The sequence below is a fragment of the Aedes aegypti genome, chromosome 2 (genome assembly GCF_002204515.2).
Source record: "Aedes aegypti strain LVP_AGWG chromosome 2, AaegL5.0 Primary Assembly, whole genome shotgun sequence".
NCBI classification, from domain to species: Eukaryota; Metazoa; Arthropoda; class Insecta; order Diptera; family Culicidae; genus Aedes; species Aedes aegypti.
Window position 1 is genome coordinate 258,139,226 of NC_035108.1, and position 13,307 is coordinate 258,152,532.

At 35.2% G+C, this 13,307-nt stretch overlaps 1 protein-coding gene across 6 annotated transcripts in view; it reads right to left on the minus strand.

Moving 5' to 3' along the window:
• The window catches only part of LOC5566421, a 290,745-nt gene that overhangs the window by 201,923 nt on the left and 75,515 nt on the right, over positions 1 to 13,307 (minus strand). The window lies entirely within an intron of this gene.

The following is a 13,307-nucleotide window of genomic DNA, read 5'->3' on the forward strand; positions in this document are numbered from 1 at the left end:
TCGAAGAATATTTCGATTTGTAAATTGAATACAGTCTATTCGAAATTGACATGATTATTATGAGAATTATTTACAATCCAAATACAAATAAACTACAGCTTTATAATAAAATTAAAACCGAATTTAGTACTATACCATTTAATTCCACTATGGTCTAATCCACCGGCGTACTAAATTCACTCGGTTCAAGAATTTTGACACTTGAGCGGGTCCGAAACACGTGGGGAGCATACAGAAGCGTGCCCCGCTCAAGTGTCACAATTTTCAGACCGAGTGAATTTAGTACACCGGTGGATTAGACCATAGATTGTGTTCTTTGATGATACGTGAATTTTGACCTTAATGCTCTAATCCACCGGTGTACTAAATCTACTCGGTCTGAGAGTTGTGACACTTGAGCGGCGCACGCTCCCGTATGATCGCATCAGTGGATAAAACCATTGTAAGGTCGTCTTAAGCGTCGTGTACTAGATGTTTCGAGACTAATACACGACACTAAAGACGGCCTTACAGTAGAGGTCGAATAACGTGTATCTTTCAAAGGTTACAACACCAGTGGAATTGAATAGCATAGAATTTAATTCACTTTTCATTTACTTAAAGGTATTCTGCTAAAAAGCTCAAAGTTTTATTATCAAAGCTTCATATTCTATTAAACATGTATCGCTTGGAGATGGCGAAAAAAAACAGCAAACATGTTGTACCATAACTGTAGAATTTCTGAATTTCTCGAAGAATAATTTCGGAAGCGTGTAGTGTTAAAATCAAAGTATAATTCTTCTCTGTAAAACTCCAGATAATGAATTGAGATTAATATTTTTAGCGTATATTATCCGACACTTGATTTTAGGTACTTTATGTAACATTCATGATAGCGGAAACGTGATTTTGAAGTGTGCGATTGCATCAAATCAGTTCAAACTCATTTTTTTTTCAAATCTAAAACAAAGTTTTTTAAACACTTTTGCACGAATCAATATTCTACAGGTATACACAATAAGAGTCGCATTATCCTGTAATTCAGTGATGTCCAAATTGGTCGAATTCACTCACCTGGGGCGATTTTCAGGTTTAGGAACAACATATCGAAAGACAAAACGTCGAAAGCCAAAACCTCGAAAGGGACAAAACGTCGAAATCAGTCATTTTTCTAGCGAAGGTTTTTTGAACCAGCGTTGCAAAGGAAAAAAATGGTTGCGAAGCGGATGTCGCAGGCTCACAGGAAATAAAAAAAAATTACAAATTTCGTCAAAGTAACTCAAAGTAACGTCAAAAACTCAGAAAAATGTCAATCTTACATCCCATTCTGACGAGAGAAAAAAAATGAGAACCGCACTCGTTTGAGCCTATGGAGTTAGTTCTTTAAGAACGAATTCGCAGTTTTTTCACCATTTTCTGATTCCATGCAAATTTTATGTGGCCCCCAAGTTATTCTTCTTCGAATCATGTTGATTTTCCAGATAGGGTTTCGATGCTAGTAATGGACCCCTTAGTAGCTTAAATTCATTCTAGACGCTTTTCCGCAATTATATCTCAGACGCATATACGTTTTGTGGAGTCTAACAACAATTTCAATGTCTTTACTTCATAGTACGTCTATGAAACATACAAAATCATTCGATTTTTCCAGCGAAATATGCATTTGAAAAACTGTTGTCCGAATGCCTATTATGGACCCTCCCAGGGTCCATAATAGGATTGTTTACAAATTTGACGTTGCGTATTATGGACTCTCCATTTGATTCCCATGTAATCCGGCTCGCTGCCTATTATGGACCCACCTGGAAATGCGTATTATGGACCCTCTTGCGTGGTTTCATTTACAAAACTGTTCAAATATCTGTATTTATGCGTCTCAAACCAAATATTTTGCCTGAAACTTCTGACATACAATGTAATCGAAGTTCCCCCGGTGGATTTTTATAGGAATAAAGTTGCTTTGAGTGTTAATTTTATGTTTTTCTGTAGGGGGTCCATAATACGCAAAGGGTCCATAACCGGCATCGACTCCCTACATGGAAAAAGTCACGTAAAAATACGATTGTAATTCTTGGAAAATGTTTCAGTATTCGTAACTCAAAATCCACTAAAATTACGCCCCTATGGAATTATCATTTCAACAACTTTCATGTATGAAGAATGTAGAAGGCTACACAGTAGAGTGCGGCTTATTTTTCGAAAGTTCTCAAATCACATAAAATGAGAAACCTCAAAGTTTGAGCCAAGCGGCTTGAAAGTGAATTATAAAGTTATAAAATATGACCTTCAGTAAAGTCGTCTTAACTTTGTTATTTTATAACCAATTTTGTAGTTTTTAGCATAATTTTCAACAAAAATCAATTTATGAAATTAAGCGAAAAACTGGATTTAAGTTCAAAACACCATGAAAAATGCCACTGTTTACTCTACTAGTGGGGCAAAAGTTCGAGTGGGGCAAGAGTTTCTTTTTGGGATTTCTAGCTCAAATCAAATCAAAACTTAGAAATGTCATGGTGATTCGAATGCTATTCAAGTAAGAGACTTTCACTCCAAATATCATAAAAATCGATTGAGATTTGGAAAAGTTATGGCTATTTGTTGTTTTTCGACTTAAATATTGTAATATTTGGTCAAACTTTCGATGAATGGAACGAAATGAAGATAAAATATTTTTCAATATTTTATGTAAGGGCGTTTCTAGGCCTATCATAAGGATGCTTTGACGTGTATTAGTTTTTCCATAAATAGTTGGAATCAATTTTTGGCCCACAGCGGGGCAAAAGTTCGAATCTGCGGGGCAAAAGTTCGACCCATGTATAAACCCACGGAAAATTTTTCAAATTTCCTGAAATCTACATATTATCTTCAAATTTAGCGAAATTTGCCTGATCGTGCGAAAAATGTCACAAAAATTTTACATTTTCACTTAGTTTTGCGAAAAACTGCTATTTTTTGGGTGTATTACAACTAACCCTGTTTTGGGCATTTTTTAATGAAAATTTAGTGTGTATTTTTCGGCAAACATAAGTTTACGGCTGGTGTAAAGTATGCTTGTCATAAAAGGATCGAAATTTTGTGTTTTCGACAGCGAACTTCTGCCCCACACTAGATTCGAACTCTTGCCCCACCGGTGGGGCAAAAGTTCGAATAAGACAATCAATTTTGAAACGGTTATAACTGAAAATGGGTAAATATTTTGACACAAGTTTATTCAGCAAAGTTATAGCCAATATGTTGAAGGTTCGCTGTATGGTATTTGTTTTGTTTCATTTGCTATTATTTTCCTGGAAACTTTGATTATACCACTAAGGTCGAACTTTTGCCCCACCTTACTCTACGGCTTTTGTAGCGTCCGGCAATTCGAAGCACAACGGTTTGTACTATTGAATTGATTCCTATACATTACTTGTTTGTGTAGAAATTTTTATAGCTTTAGTGTTTTCACGATAGTAAGATAATACCAAGTAGTAAGAATCATACAAGCACCAATCGATAAGATAAGCAAAACCGAATTTGGTAAGATTCAATAAAAATATAATTAGTATTAATTAATAGTTTTACTTCAAAACATGCCTCCTGCATCCTCATTTCAATGTTTGACTAAAATTAGCTCTTTGGCAAGGGACGCCAATAATTGTTTTATGCCTAAAAAATAAAAAAAAAACAAATCTAAAAACAATTCCGACAAGTTTTCTTTATTATTCCTATTAATCGAATCGGTCATTGTTTTGTCAGACATTCGAATATCTCTTTTTTCCGACGTTTTATTCCTTCGACGTTTTGGCATTCGACATTTTGTCTTTCGACATTTTGCCTTTCGACATTTTGTCCTTTCGACGTTTTGTCCGTTTGACGTTTTGTCCTTTCGACGTTTTGTCACCCAACCGATTTTCAAGCCAAAGGGGGCAAAATTTTATACAACTGAATTTGGGGACGAAAAAGCCAGAAAAGGAGCAGAAGTTCTAGGGAAAAGCACTAATTTTCAACCCATTCATACGATTTTGAACTACTTTATATGAAAATTGGCAAAGGTTTCTTGTAGGTCGAAAATTAGTGCTTCTCCCCTAGGTTGGGTGACAAAACGTCGAAAGACAAAATGTCGAAAGACAAAATGTCGAAAGACAAAATGTCGAATTCCAAAACGTCGAAAGGACAAAACGTCGAAAGACAAAATGTCGAATGCCAAAACGTCGAAAGGAAAAAAACATCGGAGGGACGAAATATGGGAAAGAAAAAACGAATGTCTGACAAATTGTCGATCTATATGGCATTAACCCAAGAGATATGAAGAAAATCGTAACGTGAAATGCAAATATTTAACAATGTTTTGAACAGTCAAGGCAGAGAAAAATATGTTTTTCCAATGATATTACCGTGAAGGTATATAAAATAGTCAAATTGACAATAGTCAAAACTTGTCGAAATTGTTTAAGATAATGTTTGAATCGTTAGTTTACAAAACAATTAATGGAGTCTCCATCAAAGTGTTAATTTTAGTCAAACATTTAATGGAGAATGTGAAGAGCGTCTTTTGAAATAAAAATATCAATTGACCATAGTTGAAATTTATTGTATCCTACTGGGTTTTCATTACCTTATCTATTGATACTTGTATTGTTCTATCTGTTTTGGTACTATCTCACTATCGCATAGATTATAAAACTGTATAAGTTCTCGACAACAAAAACAATGTCTAAACTAAATTCAATACTTCATATAGGAAACTTGCATAAGATCCTGATGTGATAAGATCCATATGTGATCTTTAAGTTTCAGAAAAGATAATCATGTTTTGGCAAATAAAAATCAGTTTCTGAAAAGATTATCGATTTAACTATACTTATTGGACAAAAGAATGACTAAGTTTTTAAAGAATACAGAATTTACTAATTGTTCAGAGTTGTGTTTGATCCTTCGACCTTGACGCTTGCTCCTCCGGGGGCCGGCGATGAGGGCAGGATCAAACATGTCGCGCATCGATCGAGTAAAGTGAAAAAGTGCCGCGTTCGATTAGTTCTTTTTGATCTTTCGACGTTGACGCTTGCTCCTAGGCAGTGCGTCAAGAAAGCCCGAGCAGTCGTCAGTTGTTTTCTCTCTCGGGTCGCGTGCCTATTTTCTCTGAGTGCTTTTATATAGCCGAGCAAACGAGTGAAGCTGAAAGTGGATTGTTGCTGCTCAAAGATGACGGATCAATTGGTGAGCTCGTTCCATGCTACTATTTCTATTCTATAAAATATGTATGACTGCACCTTTAATCGTTACAAAGGTGAGACGTAAATATGATTTTTCAACAAACTATGAAAGGTTCGTCACTGTGAGTGTCGATATAAACTCTGATTTATAAATTATTTAAGAATAATTATTTTTTCAAAACACCTTTTTCCTTTTACCTTCATTTTTGTATTTAAAAAAAAACTTCGAATGGTTCGATACTACGAGTGTAGACTTGCGAGAGGTTCATTTTATTCAACAAACTTTGTAAGGTTTGTCACGTCAAGTGTCGGCATAATTTTTCTCTACATAGATATTGTTCATATCAAATGAAAATATTATATTTACATATAAGCATTATATCTCACCAATAATTATTTATCATGGTCTAATCGCTTATCAAAGTGAATCCTGTGACCCAACGATCCTCCCCATTAACAAACATCCCTCCCAGTAACCTTTGTGGAGATGCAGAGGCAAACACGGTCTCCAAATAGCAAAGGTTACATACTAACATTCCTTCCCCCAATCCCACCTGACTGCAAGGACGTGGCCGGCGCCGTTATTGACCATGTATAAATAGAGGCACTGAATTATGCACACTGAAGAAGATTATGGCCAATCCCAGCCGATCTTCTAGTTGATTCTTTGTGCATTTTCACTGACTTCGGTCAATCACGGAATACCAACCATTGATATGTGTAGTCAGTCTAAGCTAAGCTAAGCTAAGCTATTAAAGAATTTACTAATTGTTCTAAATTCTGTGTTTGTTGTTAGTAGTTAGTTTACTTCACATTAAAAAAGTTAAACATGAAAATGAAATTAGATTATTGAAATCATGTTAGGAAATAGCATCCCACCTTATACTAACAGTTATACATAAATATATAGGCTAAATAACATGAACTACAAACACTATACTATCAATCGCATAATGTCACCTATACGGAATTCGAAGGTAGACGAAACTGATTAGTTTGTATAACAGTAATAGATTTGTCAGTAAGAATCCAATCGATAGACATGCAATGAAGAAGGCAAGATTTGCGTGCGTTGTTTCACTAAGAAAAAATGTGGTTTAATTGGATCCAACCGTTATCGGAAGGAAAAGGCTAGAGGAAGAGTTGGAAAAGGATTGTTATTGGAAAATAAAAGGCACACGATTATTCACACAACGAGAGGATCTGCGGAATGCGTACAACTCAACCCACGAACCTACACTCCCAACATCTTGGTTGACTGGTTTGACCTCTTCTGCATATCCAAGACTTCAAATTAAATTAGCTTCACAATGTGCTTCTTGTCTCGTCTAAAATGGATGTAAGAGTGACATTTTTCTAAAAATTTGTGCTATGCTTACTGTGATGAAAATTGTGAATTTTGCTGTTTCCAATGCCGTCTGCATCGCAACCGTTTTTTCCTTAGCAACACTAGTTATCCAAAAACCTTCGTTAGAAAAATAACTGCTTTCGACGTTTTGTCCCTTTCGACGTTTTGGGATTCGACGTTTTGGCATTCGAGGTTTTGGCTTTCGACATTTTGTCCCTAAACCTTTCCCTTAGTATGAATGAAATTGAGAGCAACGACATTTGTAGAAGACACTCATTTTAATGGAAGATTATACTCTTATGACAATGTCAAATGCAAAATGTAACGCGTTTAGTTTTTAAACGAATTTTAAATAGTAAATAGTAAATCGTTAAAAATGTTATGATGGCTTTTCTTTAGAACAATTTTAGGATTACGCAGCTAATGCATTTATTCTTGGTGTTCAGTTTTAATGCATAATTTTATCGACACCACTGATTTTGAAATTTCTGAAGAAAGGGAGAAAAAATCTGAGTGCTCCTGAGTTAAAAAAAAACACACACACACTCTTTTTCACGTTATGTTGCAGTGAAATAACAATGGTAAAATATTTTGGATTTTAATATATTTCTTTCAAGTATTGGAAAGGATGAAAATGTGTCATCAGGATCGTCAAACGTTATTCTAAAATTCTTGAAACTTACTTCAACAACAGATATAAAATTAAACATTAGCAAATCTAGACAAGATTTGAAAAGCAAGAACTGAAACAAAAGTGTATCGATGCCCGCATTTGAGTGAAAACTGATTTAGAGTCCAGTAATGAATGCAGAATAGTTTTTTATATGAAATGCATAGCCAGCTGTTCATTATGATAATTATCTATTATCGTAATTTGTAAAGATATTTCGGACAGTTTTCAAGATGATAGAAAATAACAAAACAATAGATTTGCTGATACTGGAAAGTTAATGAATATGATAGTTAAATACAGTCATGGAATGGAAACTTTTATGGGTATGCAAGTAGCATATTTTACGACGCATCTAGACCAGACCAAGTGTTTCATATTGATTTAAACAAAACGTACTTTATGTATTCATAAGAACAAGATATTTTCATTATTTCCTGTAGTATTTGAACTTTTTCAGGGTGTCGACTCAATTTCTAAAATAAAATTTCCTGACTTTTCCTGACCATCCAGTCGTTTTAAGGGAAAAATCCGGACCACTGAATTGAAGTGATTAATTTGAATCGAAATAAGTACGATTTTTGAAGATACATATTCAACTATTTGCAATGACCAAAGTTATAGGCCGTATGAATAAACTGAGCAAAAACTTTACTTTACTCATGTTGTCATACATATTTTGTTGAGCATTTTTCACGCTAAAATTTCAGACATTACTGAATCTAAGAGAACTGGTTCAAAAAATTCAACAGAGATTTCTTAAGATATTTCTTTTAAAATTCTCAAGCATATTTTTATTTTTATTCCAGACCTTTCTTCAATAACTTCTCCAGGAGCTTTTCTAAGATTTATTTCAGAGGCTCCTTTTCTCTTGATTTTTTTTGTTGGACGAAAAAGCACCTAAAATACCGTTGGAAACCTTATACACAAGATAATTTTTAAGTATATTTTACTCAAAACCGACCGAAACGTCCATTTGCGTTTGGGCGCCTCAATTTTTTCAGCCATTTCGCCTTGAATTTCTACCAAAATGGCATTCGGAGTTCCTGAGAATATTTCAGGAACACTTCACAATTATTCGTTACAGACAAATCATTCTAGTTAATATTTTATGATTCCGATATGAATTTCGACTGGGTTTTCTTCTCTGAGGAATTTATCTAAAGATTCTTAAACCATTCAGGGATTAATTAATGGATTTATAATAAGTTTTATCATATGAAAAACCAGCCTAGAACTGAAAAGCTCATTAACGAAGGAAGGAAATGTTTTCTTATGTGTTTTTTTGCTTTTGTCGTACCTCCAGCAATGCTCTAAGGAACTCCTTCAAGATCTTATATAAATACCTCCAAGAACTCTCATAAAATTTAAATAAATTTTCGAGGAGATTATTTGAAGCCAATTTCTAGAATTTTTGCTCTCGATCCATTGAATTAGTTGAGTGGATTAGTAAAAATATCATTCGAGTAAAAGCTTTTCTTTTTAGAAATTACCCAGAAAGGAATTTTACGAGGCATCTTTAGACGACTCTTTCGAATCTGTGGAAAATTTCCTGATTATATCCTGAAGTAACGCTTGAACCCTAATTCAGCAATTTTCAATAAATTAGGAAATATGAAGTTATAGTTAATGATATTTTTTAAAATGCTTACACCCTAAATTTTCAGGAGCATTTGAAAATTTGACATACGATATTGATGTATCTTCACCTAAATACAAGAAATCTCGTTTATTTTTCTCTGTGTATCGTTTTACCAGTTTTACTTCTACATTTCTAGCAAACTTGTGAAGATTGGCACGATTGGATGGAGTAATCTTCTTTTTTTCTCAAGATTTAGAGCAAAACGTACAAAATTAGGTAATGCGTTGATCTACAGCACTTAGTTTTTTTTTAAAGCAATTTACGCTAACGTCGAAGAAATTGTTCGGAGAGCACTGTTGATGTTTTTTGTTCCACAAAAAATAAATGCTGAGGCTAAGTATAGGTAGTAGAGTTTACTCTTGTTTGAATATGAGCGTTTTGTCAATGATAAGCTGCTATATTGAACGATTGGTTTACTTATTTCGCGCAAAAATCGTATTCAATGTTAACATAACGATTATTGTATTGCTGTGTTGGCCTAATCGATTACAATGTAGACAATCAACTAGTTTGATGTTGTAGTATATTGTTGATAATTTTTCCCTGATCTCTAATAAAATTCCCTGACTTTCCTGATTCACAATTGAATTCCCTGACATTCCCAGACTTTTTCCAGGTAGTCGACACTCTGCTCTACAATTTGATTCATTTTTATCAAATTAACATCGAAATCTATGGATTCCTCGAAATATTTATACACGACCATAATATCTAGCCTAGCCTGTCTAAAAACAGACAAAAATTTGATGCCTTGATCAAATTTTGGTGCACTTATGATAAGATGTAGATAAGAATCTGTACAAAGTATAATGTTATTTAATACAAAAATATAAATTACATATCAGGGGGCGATTGTAAAATATATTGAACTAAAGGGGGCGAAATTCAAAACAGTTTGGGAAATACTGGCATAGACTGACTTGTACATGCAAATGGTTTCTACTCCCAATTGATCGAATAAGGTATGAATTGCATTTCGATCCAAATGAATGAGGGATAGGACTTTCCGCTTACTCTTGAAGAGCACATTATAGCAGTTCTAATAATATTGATCAATAACGGCGCTGGCCAAGCCCTCACAGTCAGTTGGGGTGAGGGAGGAATATGAGTGTGTAATGATTGTTGCTTTTTGAGACCGAGAATACCTCTGCATTTCCACAATCACCACGAAAAGGCTTTTGATTAGTAAGGAAGGAAAATATCTGGGAGTCTCTTTTGGTCGGTGATGCGTGGGGTAGAACCGAGGATGGAGAGATGTGGCCACGAACCGTGAAGTTGTTGATTCAGTGTTATCTGTTTAGATGATAACTACATAAATAATAAATATACATAGATTTGTTCATCGCTTAACAGAAATTGAAAATTTAGAATAGAATATTTCTCACATAAATTTCATGCTTTTAGTAATTGAACGGTTCACTTTGTTATACTTTGCTATCTTTGCTGGGTCTTCTACTCAATTTCATACTCCTTTTCCTATTACGGACATTCTGGAACCAACTCCTCGACCCCCCGGCATCATCAAAGTGGGGTATGAACACAGGGTGCACTCGTTCAACCCAGTCTTAAACTAGACTAATCTTTGTTTGTACTGATAAGATAAAGTTGTCCGAAAAGCACCAAAAATGGAAAGTTGGGAATTTTGCACACGTTTTGTTCATCCTTATCTTTGCGGATGTCGTCATAAAAGCCATGGATCAGCCACTACTAAATTCGGCATTCCGTGTATCAAAACGATTATCTCGGTGATTAGTAAGGTGTACCTCATTGATTCCAAAACAAACGGGAAATGCGTACTTATTTATTGATAAGCAAGTGCGAGGAGTTAGGAAATGGAATCCGATTTGCCTCTGTTGGTCGAACCTCGAACCTGAACATCGCACTGGTCCATTTTTACTTTTGGACGATGACGTCGAACAGATAATGATGTTGATGTTAATGATATTACATGCCAGTGTGGAACCTTGAACCGTTAACCCGCTTACATCGATAAATACGTCAGATCCATATGATGAATAGAGCGAAAGCACTGGGGAAGCCTTTGAACAAAGATGGTTAGAAGGAAAAAGATAACCGACTCCCGTTTTTTCTAGGCGACATGAATAGCGCCGCTCTGGTGAGTCAAAAGCCAACTAATATGCAACGTTCTCCTAGTGACCACCAGATGTTGAGGTGTTCGTTTATGACATTCACGCTTGAAAAAAAGTATGCAACTCAAACGGGGATGTTTGATTTTGCCAATCATCTCAAAATGGCATAAAATTTGAGAAAAAAAAGAAAATACTAGCGCATGAACATGTTTTAGTATGTATAACAAATACTCAAATTTTGTGATGGTCCAGAAAACCCTGATGTTATGTGAGTCGAATTCACTTCTGTGTAACAATTTTTAAGCGTGGTGGTTTTGATTTCTCCCACTTTTCATTTTTTGGTTGCACGATGATTTAGATTTAGCTGAATATAATGTTTACGCGCTTTTAACTCAACAGATGGCAGTAGTGTTACTTGAATAACGTGTCGTCTGCAAAATATATGGCAAAATAAAGAGTCGGTCATCTTTTTCCTTTTAACCATCTTTGCTTTGAACGCAGTCAAAACGGATTTGCTTTGAAGAGTGTAATTTACGACACATGAAAGCCATTCATTAAATTGGAAGCAAATTTTTGAAGATTAAACAGATGCACAGATTACAGTGCAAACACATTCCGGAACAAGACTGTTTTTTGGGTATTCTTGGTGTTCAATATTTATGCACAACAGTAATTGTAAAAATGGTAAACCATTATTCTCATCAGCATTAGGTATGCTGATCAGTTAAAAAATAACAAACTATTACTACAATTTAACAAATTACAATTTTAATCAATATAAGTAAAGTACACCGGAGAAAGTTGAAACGAGTGGGGCAAAATGAAATATATTGTTTAGAACATGATATGAATAAATGTTAGCAGGTTATTCTTCCCTAAAAGTTTATTTCATGTCTGGATTCGATTCCTACTCGGTTCACAATCTTGTCGTTATGGAAATTGCCTTCCTTTCACACGATATATGAATGCGAAAATGGTCACTTTGGCAAAGAAAGCTGTCAGTTAATAACTGTGAAAGTGCTCATAAGAACACTAAGCTGAGAAGCAGGGTCTGTTGCAGTGAAGACGTAACACTAAGAAGAAGAAGAAGAAAAAGATATGTTGCCATTAGAACTTACTCCAGCCGTTCCAACTTGCCCCGTTGTACCTTATGTACACAAAAAAAATCTGCGATGTAACTATTATTTTAGTTGATCAGATTTGTTGAGTGGATTTTGTTAAATGTACCAGTAATGTAGCAGACTATACTGTAAACATGTACAACTCTAATACATCGTACTTTTCACGTTGCATCCCTACTAAAACCACCATAACGTCAATAACAAATTAAACCATATTCATAGCATCATCGTAGATCGCACAAAGCAAAAACTGGACTGCGAGATATGAGGTCAAATTTCGATAACGAAAGTTTGTCTACGGACCGGACGATGTATACTCGCAATGCTTCATAAACAGAAGGGGCGCATATGGCTAGTGAGCCAAATTCCAACCGAAACTAAGCAACTCTGCTACCTCTGTTGCTGTTCGGAATCAAGGAAAACAACGAGGTGAAAACTGCAAATGTATGATGAACGTAAGGCAGATTGTTTCCAGGCCGTTGGCCACAACGGCGTACATTATAGCGCTAATTATAGCCGAAGCGTTACAACCAAACATTGGAAATATGGCTACACCCGGGTCGGCAAGGTGCTCAGCATGGCTTTAAACACAACAATTAAGAGCCTTTTAAAAAGACCTGATTGTGGCCCATCCATCGCCTTACCGCGGGTATTATGCATGGAAATTATCCAATGAAAGGATCGTTTGGGAAACCAATGCACAGTAGGCCAAAGCGGACTAAAAATCGCAGCTTTGAGAAGCCACTGATTTGAAACGTGATCGTATGCCTTATTCGGTGTAAAAAATCACTAGGAATTGATTGTTAATGGTCTCGTCCTGCGCAGACTTTTTCATACCTTTCAAAGATATTTAGACTATTTCCGCTTATCTTCAGTAAAAAAATATTTTCTATGAAATAGATATTATTTTCTCTATTTTCTTTTCATACGGCAATGCCCCATATTACTCCACATAACTAAAATACATGGAAAATCGAAAATTTTACACAATTTTGCATGTTGTCATCTATGTTTGATGTAGTTCATAACTATTGCCATCGGTCAACTACAACTTATATAAGAAACAATAGTCTGGAAAATGAGCGAAGCCAAGACGAGACTGTTACCAATCGATTCTTCGTGATTAATAATAAACCAGCGGTTTCTCAAAGTTGCAGTTTTGGTCTAATTTTTGCCCACTGTGCAAATGATTTGTTTATTGAACAGTACGGTGGTACTTGGCTGTTGTTTTGCTTGTTAGCGCCCGTCTTCCGATTTCCGACCGT